Genomic DNA, 11,198 nt, shown 5'->3' with positions numbered 1-11,198 from the left:
TTGGGACATCAAATTTAAGGGGGACTTCATCCATATTTGCAGTCTGTCCCAACTCAAACTGATGTGTCTTCCGACATTGGATGACAAAACGATGGAATTCAAGGACCTTCTGCTCATAGCTTTCCGGCATCTTTTGGGCAAGTGTGGTGTGTGTACACATGCTTAGTCCATTCCTTTTCATGAACCTGAAGCACCAATTGTGTCCTCCTTTGAAATCAGTAATTTCTTTTTCATCAGCAATTCTTGCCTCATGCTGAACCATCTTTGTGGACACAGGAATTCCAATTGTCCTTTGCTCTTCCATCCATATCTTCAGTTCTCTCTCTAAATCAGGTCATTTTGCTGACTTACCTCTCACAGACTTCTTCTGCCGTGGCGTTTTCAGTAGGGTTCCTTCTTCCTGTAGTCAGTCTCGGATTGATTTATCAGTTGGAGGAGAACCAAACTTATGTTCAGCAGCACTATTTCCATTCACTTTTGCAAAGTGTGCATCACTTTTAACTTGAATTCAGCACTGTACGAAAATCTTTTTGAGCCATTTCTGGGCAGAATATCGCAAAACATAACCTACCATAATAAACCAGTAACAAGTACGAAACAATGGGTTCAAAGACAACAAGCACAAAAAAGTGGGAAGTGTGAATAAAAATATCTACAACCACTGTATGAGATGCACCTAGATTTTAGACCCCAAATTCTTCAAAAATGGGTGCATCTTATACATGGGGAAATACAGTATTAATTTAGTTAAAAGCTATAGTTAATATAGTTGACTGAAACTATCCTAAAATCAGTAATGACAGAGAAATGCAACTGCTGATGCTCTTTCATTTTAAGAGAAAAAAGACAAAAGTCTTGACTTAAAGTGTCAGTTTGTTCTAGAATAAGAAGGAGCAGAGGAAAGATAAAACTTGGGTATAGAGCCCGACCAGGCGGAAGCGCAGTGGACAGAGCGTTGGACTGGGATGTGGAAGACCCAGGTTCGAGACCTCGATGTCACCAGCTTGAGTGCGGGCTCATCTGGTTTGAGCAAAGCTCACCAGCTTGGACTCAAGGTCGCTGGCTTGAGCAAGGGGTTACTTGGTCTGCTGTAGCCCCCCGGTCAAGGCACATTTGAGAAAAGCAATCAATGAACAACTAAGGTGTCGCAACAAAAAACTAATGATTGATACCTCTCATCTCTCTCCGTTCCTGTCTGTCTGTCCCTATCTATCTCTCTCTGTTTCTGTAAAAAACAAAAAACAAACAAACAAAAAAACAGACAACAAAAAACAAACAAAAAAACCCACCAAACTTGGGTATAGATAACAAATTGAAGAGGTGATGAGGAAGGGAATTTTATTTCTTTTGGTTTATAAAATCTCAGTCTGAAAATAAGCTACATAAATTTGTGAAAATTTTTGCTGCTAACCAGCATGGCTAGAATTCCAGGTCCTGAGTGAGGATTCTCTGCAACACAAAAGATAGCTTGCAAAAAGCGAGTCTCCACCCCCCTACCGCTTTATTTATAGGGCAAAATGAGGTCATTAGCAAATCAAAGAGATCATTAAAACAAAGTCACATTTCCAAGGCAACCCAAGAATTTTCCCAAGTGCAGAAAACCCTCCACCTTGCATAACATCTTAACTTCACAAAACAAAGGATAAAAATAAAACTGTCTCCAGTCTCTCTGAGGGACATGGAGGATAGGACGAGTAGAAACAATCCAGCCTCATAGCTAACATGGAGGTGTGGAGAAAAACTTAGCCTTTAGCAACTTAATAAAGCAAGTGAGGTGGGGGGTTGAGATGAGTGCAAGTACTCAGCTTTATAGCCAATATGGAAGAATGAGGGGGGGGAGAACTTAGCCTTTTGCTATGCCTCGAACTATAAAGCTTTACTACTTGTAGTCTCACAAATTTTAGCAAGTTGCTTGCTGTTTTGATGGCCTTTTAAACAAGATGATTTAAGGGAAATAAAAGAGATCACAAAATCTTTACTAACAAATTTTACATTAACGCAAAGCTTTAATTTTGGTTTTCTTGCTGTTAAATGAAAAATTGACCTTAGAGCTTTTAACTAGTGGCAGTAAAAGGTTATTCTTGCTCTGTCCTGCTATCTCATCAGTTAGCACATCCTCCAGAAACAGCAAGATTGTGGGTTGTATCCCTGGTCAGGGCATATTTATGGTTAAGTGACCTATGAATGTACAACTAAGTAGAACAACAGATGAATGCTTCCCTTTCTCTTTCTCTCTCTGTCTCTCTCCCTTCCTCTCTCTGTCTCTTTCAAATCAGTCAAAAAAAAAAAGTTATTCTTTACCTTTTGCATAATCTGCATAAATAGTAGAAATTTCAGATCTCACAGGAATAATTTTTCTGCTTTGTGTGATTTTATCTCGTTCTGGATCACAGCCATATGCGGCACAGTTTGTGCTGAGTTTGTGCAGAGAGAAGGAGATGGGGAACAGAGGTGAATAAGGCTGGTGAGGTAGAAACCTTTGATTCTAGGAATACTCAGATGAGTCAGTGGTTTTGGGAGCCCTGAATGGAAAGGGAAGTGTTTTCCCACTGTGTGTATTTCTTGCCCACCAGCTGCAAGCTAGGATTAAAGGTAATTGCCCACCAGTTCTTGGCTCTGTTGTTTCAATATCGTCTGTCCGAATCATATGCGAATCTGCATGGGCTAGGCAGCTGTGATGGTGGCTGTGGTTACTGGCTTTATAGTCACCTTAATTATGGCTTTGTTGGATATTGACCAGATTTGTTTCTAACTTCAGCAATCTTCATTGACATTACCTAAAATATCTCACTCTTGGAATGAGTTTTTACATCTTACTAATTTCCTTACTAATTAATAAACTTGAATAAAATCTTTGACATGAGGTTTTCATTAGTAGTTACATGGGCATAACAGTTTTTAACCTTTAGAAAATTATTATCAAAGTATTTGTACTGTGGTAATAATGAGCCTGATACCAGGCATTACCTTGATGAGATGACTGTTGTCTGTTTTTGCTCAGTATTGTATCCTAACATCAAGCATGATATCTGCTATATAAGTTCTGAATAAATACTCATGCAATCAATAAACACTACCCAAAAGATATTTGATTTTTGAAAGAGGAATTTTTTTTTTTTTTTACAAAGACAGAGAGAGAGTCAGATAGACAGGAATAGAGAGAGATGAGAAGCATCAATCATCATTTTTTTGCTGCGACACCTTAGTTGTTCATTGATTGCTTTCTCATATGTGCCTTGACCGCGGGCCTTCAGCAGATGGAGTAACCCATTGCTCGAGCCAGCAATCTTGGGTCCAAGCTGGTGAGCTTTTGCTCAACCTAGTTGAGCCTGCACTCAAGCTGGTGACCTTTAGGGTCTCTAACCTGGGTCCTTCCGCATCCCAGTCCGACGCTCTATCCACTGCACCACCGCCTGGTCAGGCTGAAAGAGGAATTTTACAACTGGCTTTTAATGTATCATTCCTGTTATTTTGTTTTTTATTTATTTAAATATTTATTGTATTGATTTTACAGAAAGAGTGTTGCAGGAAAACGACACCCAGACAGAAGATAATAGACATCCAGACAACTTAATAGAGGAAGAAGACTTTATTAGTAGCCGGCAGAACATGTGGGCTAGTAGCACCAAAGCACAAGCTCCTCGAAGTTAGATTTCTTTCTTTTTTTTTCTTTGCATTTCTCTGAAGTTGGAAACGGGGAGGCAGTCAGACAGACTCCCGCATGCGCCCGACCGGGATCCACCTGGCATGCCCACCAGGGGGCGATGCTCTGCCCATCTGGGGCGTCGCTCTGCTGCAACCAGAGCCATTCTAGCGCCTGAGGCAGAGGCCATGTAGCCATCCTCAGCGCCCAGGCCAACCTTGCTCCAATGGAGCCTCAGCTGTGGGAGGGGAAGAGAGAGACAGAGAAGAAGGAGAGGGGGAGGGGTGGAGAAGCAGATGGGCGCTTCTCCTGTGTGCCCTGGCCTGGAATCAAACCCAGGACTCCTGCACGCCAGGCTGATACTCTACCACTGAGCCAACCGGCCAGGGCTGAAGTTAGATATCTTATATCTTATATACCTTTTATAGTGTCCATGCAAGGGGCACATGATTCCTTTGTCTGAGGTCCTATGTGCACCTCATGACTCAAGGTGGGGAGTGGGAGTTCCGCTAGGGCAGCAAGGGGGAGGGGGTTTCTGGACCCTTGGTGCTTTCTACTTACAGATCTTGTTTTTCTCCTGAGTGTTGTAAGAGTCTCCAGGAGATCAGTTAGAGATCTATAGGATGTGGATAATCTTTAACTGGCTGAGCCAGTCATTCCTGCAGGGCTTTCTCCTGCATTCTTCTGGTTTCTCCCCTCTTTGAGAGTCTCATTCCCCCTTTGAGACCATAGAAATTCCTTTTTATGCTGGAGTCTCACATTTTTTGTCTAATTCTTGTGGGATTTTCCGATAGTGGTGGGTAAGGTATATATGGGCCATAGTTTGTTGCTACACTGTGGCTTCTATCAGGCTCTTTAATCTGTTTATTAATAGTGGTAACAAATACGGACCTAACAGGCAGTTTAAAGTTTGAAACCCACCAAAACCTGAGAACTATCACTCAAAAAGGCTATTGGGGTCCCAGCTGTGCCAGACTTGTACAAGCATATGTGCCAGTCTTGTCATCTTTTTGATAAGGTCCTCAACTGCCTGGCCCTGGTCATCTATCTGCAGGCAACAACTGGTGAGGATGTGGAGAAAAGGGAACCCTCCTGCATTGCTGGTGGGAATGCAGACTGGTGCAGCCACTGTGGAAAACAGTATAGAGATTCCTCAAGAAATTAAAAATCGAACTGCCTTTTGACCCAGCTATACCACTGTTAGGCATATACCCCAAGAATACCATAGCACTGTTTGAAAAGAAGAAATGAATCTCCATGTTTTTGGCAGCATTGTTCACAATAGCAAAGATCTGGAAACAGCCCAAGTGTCCATCAGAGGACAAGTGGATTAAAAAGCTTTGGTATATATATACTATGGAATACTACTCAGCCATAAGAAATGATGACATAGGATCTTTTACAACAACATGGATGGGCCTTGATAACATTATACTGAGCGAAAGAAGTAAATCAGAAAAAACTAAAAACTATATGATTCCATACATAGGTGGGACATAAAGATGAGACTCAGAGACATGGACAACAGTGTTGGGGTTACAGGGTGGGGGCAGGAGAGGGAGGGGGTTGGGGGAGGGGAGGGGCACAAAGATCATGGCTTTTCAGCATTTGCCATATTCCCCCCTTAATCTATAGACAGACAGCAAATATTTACTTATGGTGTTTCCACTATAAAGACTGCTGTCTTAGGGACAAATGCTGATGAACTATTTCAGCAGTTCCTCCTTCTTCAAAGACTTATATGTCAACATAGAGCTTCATGTTTCATAGGATATACTCAAGCTCACTCCATGCTCCCTGGAACTTTAGCACAAAGGAATGCCCCTTTTTTTTTCTCTCTCTCTTTTCTTTTTTTTTTTTTTTTTTTTTTGTATTTCTTCTTTTATTTATTTATTTTTTGTATTTTTCTGAAGATGGAAATGGGGAGGCAGTCAGACAGACTCCCGCATGCGCCTGACCGGGATCCGCCTGGCATGCTTATGGGGGGGGGGATGCTCTGCCCATCTGGGATGTTGCTCTGTTGCAACCAGAGCCATTCTAGCACCTGAGGCAGAGGCCATGGGGCCATCCTTAGTGCCCAGGGTGGCTTTGCTCTGGTGGAGCCTTGGCTGCGGGAGGGGAAGAGAGAGACAGAGAGGAAGGAGAGGGGGAGGGGTGGAGAAGTAGATGGGCGGCGCTTCTTCTGTGTGCTCTGACTGGGAATCGAACACGGGAATCCTGCACACCAGGCCAATGCTCTACCACTGAGCCAACTGGCCAGGGCCTAGGAATGCCCTTGTTGATCAAGCTACCCAAAAGAAAATTATATGGAGCAACCATGACAGACCGAGCAAGTCAGTCTCATACTATTCGTCACCAGAACGCTGCAGCCTGGTGTAAACAGTTTCAACTTTCTCGGGAAGCAGCTCGGCAGATTGGGAAATCCTGCCCAAGGGGTCCTATACTGCCCCTTCATTTGGAGTTAACCCTCAAGGACCCCTACCAGGACAACTTTGGCAGATGGATGTTACTCATATACCTTCATTTGGCAAACAGTCGTATGTCCACATTACAGTGGATACATATTCCGGATCTATAGTAACCTCTGTCAGAACAGGTTAGGCTGCTAAGCATGTTATAGCTCATTGTCTGTATGCATTGTTCTATTATTGGATTTCCTAAACTGGCTAAACTGAAAATGCTCCTGCATATGGAGCAAAAGCATTTACTGTATTTTGTCATGCTTACAATCTTTAAAGTTAAGGTATTATTAAAGTGTACTCAGCAAACATTTTAAGGTCAATTTAAAAAAAAATTTTAAAGGGGGTAGTCATATCTTGGAACTCCTACAGGTCTACCATATCATGCTTCTTACTTTAAAAAAAAATTACATTTCTTTTGAATGCTGATGAACAGGAGACACCAAATCTTTTTTGCCTGCAAACTACTACCTTCTTTATTAGATCCAGCTAATAACACTGTTTTGTCTTTTTCCAAATAGCTCCAGATATATGGAAAAGATTTATATAGGTGGATGGGGATCCTCAAACCCCTCAGCGAAATCTTCTGAGCATGTCTTTTATGATACTTAGAGGCCGAAAAAGCCCAATAGAGATCAGGGGAACTACCAGCTTTTAGGATACACCCTTAAAGGCTCCAACACCCCAAAGGGGTCTCATAGGATGCCATCTGGGTCCTGCTTCAAAAGTGGAAAGGAAGGTCATTGAGCTAAAGCCTGCCAGGCTTACATGCCTTTGCTGTGAGGAAACAGGGACACTGGAAGGTAGGCTTCCCCCTCGCTCCTCTAAGGGAGGGTTCAGTCTCTTCCAGCCCTGCTCCAGCCACCTATGACCTAACCTTGCCCAGAATGCTGGGGTTTGCCACTGAAGGCTGAAGGTGCACAGGGCCGTCGGTCCCATCTATGACACTGTGGACGAGCCTAGGGTATTTCTTCCAAGAAGCAGGTAAACTGATCTCATTTGCACAAGGGCCACTTAACTATGTTTTGCCTGAATAGTCAGGTTTTTTATTCTTCCCTCAAAGATCTCTGTTGTGGGTGTTGATAGTCCTATTTCTGCTGCTTTACTTAATATATAGTGTTTCCTTTATCCCTCCTACCTCAATGCCCCACTCATATTTCAGGCTGGGACCTACTCCTAATTTAGAGCTCTCTTTCCCCCTTTTGCCAACTTCTATTATGAATCTACCTTTGCCACCTAGCTTAGTGTATCCCAAGGTTCTCTTTACCATGCCACAGTTGCAGAGCTCCAGGGAAAAGCAACCTGGTCTCATCTCTCCAGGCAGAGGAGAACAGAAGCTCCATATCCACGCATGCTGCAAATGGCTTTTCCAGTCTACCTGAATCATTACCAACTAGAAGCAGCAGTCATTGGGACTTGGACATGAGCTGCAAAGTATAAAATGGTGACAACAATTCCAGTGCCATGAGGATTTTTCCTGGATGTGGACTTTTCCTGAACTCCTGCTCCCTGTGACAGCTCCTAACAGACTGAACTGTGGTTGGGTTGCATTTTTCAGGAATTTGGCATGGTGTTGGGGCCAACTTGGACTTGGTGAACATCTTAAGGACACTACTCTTTTATGGATTCTTGCTGTATTGGCCAAGAGTTTGCTTAAAGGCTTTTAATCACTGTAAAAAAAATAGAAGACTGGATAAAGAAGATGTGGCACATATACACCATGGTATACTATTCAGCTAGAAGAAATGATGACATCGGATCAGTTACAGCAGAATGGTGGAATCTTGATAACATTATGCGGAGTGAAATAAGTGAATCAGAAAAAAACAAGAACTGCAGGATTTCATACATTGGTGGGACATAAAAATGAGACTAAGAGACTTGGACAGGAGTGGGGTGGTTACGGGGGGTGGGGGAGGGAAGGAGGGAGAGGGGGAGGGGGAGGGGTACAAAGAAAACTGGATAAAGGGTGACGGAGGATGATCTCTCTTTGGGTGATGGGTATGCAACAGAACTAAATGACAAGATAACCTGGAAATGTTTTCTTTGAATATATGTACCCTGATTTATTGATGTCACCCCATTAAAATAAAAATTTATTTATAAAAAAAAAGATGATAGAATTGTGAAATCTGCACCAAATAAAAGGAAAACCCTCCAAGTTTCTATAGGATGATGTGGCAGCATGTGTGCATGCGCAGATGATGACATAACACCATGTGTACAGTGGAGCAGCCCACAGCCATGCCAGTCGAGACTTGGACGGTACAGAGGATAGTTCAGTGTGTTCTGTGGCTCGCTAAATTCAAATGCGTGACCAAAGTGCAGTGTGAATATCGGCACGTTTATAACAAAGCGCCACCACTTAGGAATAACATTACTCTGTGTGATAAGCAGTTGAAGAAAACCGGCAGTTTGGTGGAGAAACCCTATTCTGGTAGGCCATCAGTCAGTGATGAGTCTATAGAGGCTATACGGGATAGCTACCTAAGGAGCCCTAAAATATCTGTCCAAGCTGGTGAGCTTTGCTCAAACCAGATGAGCCTGCGCTCAAGCTGGCGACCTTGGGGTCTCAAACCTGGGTCTTCCGCATTCCAGTCCGATGCCCTATCCACTGCACCACCGCCTGGTCAGGTCTGAAGTTAGATTTCTTACATTTATATACCTTTTACTGTGTCCACGCAAGGGGCGTGATTCCTGTCTGAAGTCCTACGTGCATCTCGTGACCCAAGGTGGGGGGGGGGGGAGTTTCAGTGGGGCAGCAAGGGGGAGGGGATTTTTGGATTGCTGGTCCTATCTATTTCTAGATTCTGTTTTTCTCGTGAGTGTTGGAAGAGTCTCCAGGAAATCAGTTAGAGATCCATAGGATGTGGATAATCTTTAACTGACTGAGCCAGTCATTCCCGCAGGCCCTTCTCCTGCATTCTTCTGGTTTCTCCCTTCTTAAGAGGAAGGGGGAGAGGCAGAGATATCCATCTGTTTCTGTATGTGCTTTGACCAAGGATCAAACCAGCAACCTCTGTGCTTAAGGATGATGCTCTAATCAACTTAGCTATCTGGTCAGGGCTCATTCTTGTTTTAATTAACTTTTATTAGTGTTTACTTATAAAATTTTATTTCCCCATTGATTTGAGATGGAGAAGGGAGAGAGAGAGAAGCATCAACTCATTGTTCCACTTAGTTGTACACTCATTGGTTGCTTCTTGTATTTGCCCTGATCTGGGATTGAACCAATAACCTTGGTGTACCAGTACAATACTCTAACCACTGAACCACCCTGCCAGGGCCTACTGTCCACTTCTTAAAGGGATTTCCCTGGGGTTTGTTATCAGGGATCCTGAGGCAAAAGATGACAGAATTGGAAATTTCCTTTAAGATATTCTCCGAGATTTGTTGGCTGTCAGGACCAGGAGTGACATGGTTATTTCAGGGACAATCTCAGCACAGGTCGTTTGGTTGCTCTTCAGTTGCAGAAAGCACCTGTAAGCATTATGCAGAGTGATATGCCCAAATGGGTCATTGGATTTTGTTATATTGTAATATGCACAGGAACTAACACTTCAGGGATGTATGCCATTAATAAGAAAAGGAACCAAAGGAAAAGATGAATGGTTTTAGGTAAAACTCTCAGAAGTGCTAGAAAACAGTTGCCCAACTGACAATAGGTGAATCCCTAGTACTATTTTCACATACTATTTAGATAGCCTTTGGAGTGGACATCTATTGTTTCTCTGTCCCTGTAGGTTTCCTTTGGGCACCGTTAGCTCCTGAGCTCCAGGTGGTCTAGGGCAATGGTCCCCAACCTTTTTTGGGCCATGGACTGGTTTAATGTCAGAAAATATTTTCACAGACTGGCCTTTAGGGTGGGACAGATAAATGTATCATGTGACTGAGACAAGTGTCAAGAGTGAGTCTTAGGCCTGACCTGTGGTGGCGCAGTGGATAAAGCGTCAACCTGGAATGCTGAGGTTGCCGGTTCAAAACTCTGGGCTTGCCTGGTCAAGGCACATATGGGAGTTGATGCTTCCTGCTCCTCCCCCTGTTCTCTCTCTCTCTCTCTCTCTCCCTCTCTAATAAAAATGAATAAAATCTAAAAAAGTAAATAAATAAAAAATTAAAAAACAAAACAAAACAAAAAAAAGTGAGTCTTAGACAGATGTAACAGAGGGAATCTGGTCATTAAAAAAAAATAAAACATCGTTCAGACTTAAATATAAATAAAATGTAAATAATGTAAGTTATTTATTCTTTCTCTGCGGATCGGCACCAAATGGCCCACGGACTGTTACCGGTCCGCGGCCCAGGGGTTGGGGACCACTGGTCTAGGGGCAAGAGCAGATTGTTAATCAGTCATTCCCTTCTACCCCCAATCCCATAGAACAGTACATTTATATCTCATGTTAAACAAATTTCTGCCTCCTGGAAATTTAAATCCTGAGCAAATGATAAAGGGCATCTAAGTTAAACATGACCAAAGCAGCATCCAAAGCGACTGGCCATTATTTCCTGATAGAGCTCTCTGGCCTCGTTTCATTTCTTGGTATTACCTGCTTCTGCAGCTTTTCCTTCCATTCTCTCTCTTTCCATAATTCCATTTTGCTTATGTGACCTAGACATTTTATGTGACTTACAACTAAAATATCACAACTGATATAACATCCATTTTCCAGATAAAGTGATTTAACCCACATCCCATGCTTAGTGCTTAAGTCAACTTCTAGCCCATGGCTCTGTTCTAGATTCTGGTATAACATAGTTTATATCATTCCTTTAGTAGAATTAAAGAGCATCTGACTTTTACTGAAGAATTGACTTCTTTTTCACAGAAACTTTTCCTACTGGAAAACTTATTTATAAGAAAAAAATATTCTAAATATCCTTCTAGAAATGACAATCAATCTTGGCTGTCCGACTTACATTCAATTTCTTGTAATTACATATATTGTTTGACCTAATGAAGTGTTCTGGCAGGAAAGAAGGGTAACACTTAAAATCCTAAAGGAATCCCTTAATACCTTTATATAATTAAAAAAAAACTAGTATGCAAATTAACTGAAAATTTACTTTATTTATAACAGTTTGTAAACAATCACACT

Source organism: Saccopteryx bilineata, chromosome 1, assembly GCF_036850765.1.
Source record: "Saccopteryx bilineata isolate mSacBil1 chromosome 1, mSacBil1_pri_phased_curated, whole genome shotgun sequence".
Taxonomy (NCBI): domain Eukaryota; kingdom Metazoa; phylum Chordata; class Mammalia; order Chiroptera; family Emballonuridae; genus Saccopteryx; species Saccopteryx bilineata.
This window is presented reverse-complemented; position numbering follows the sequence as displayed.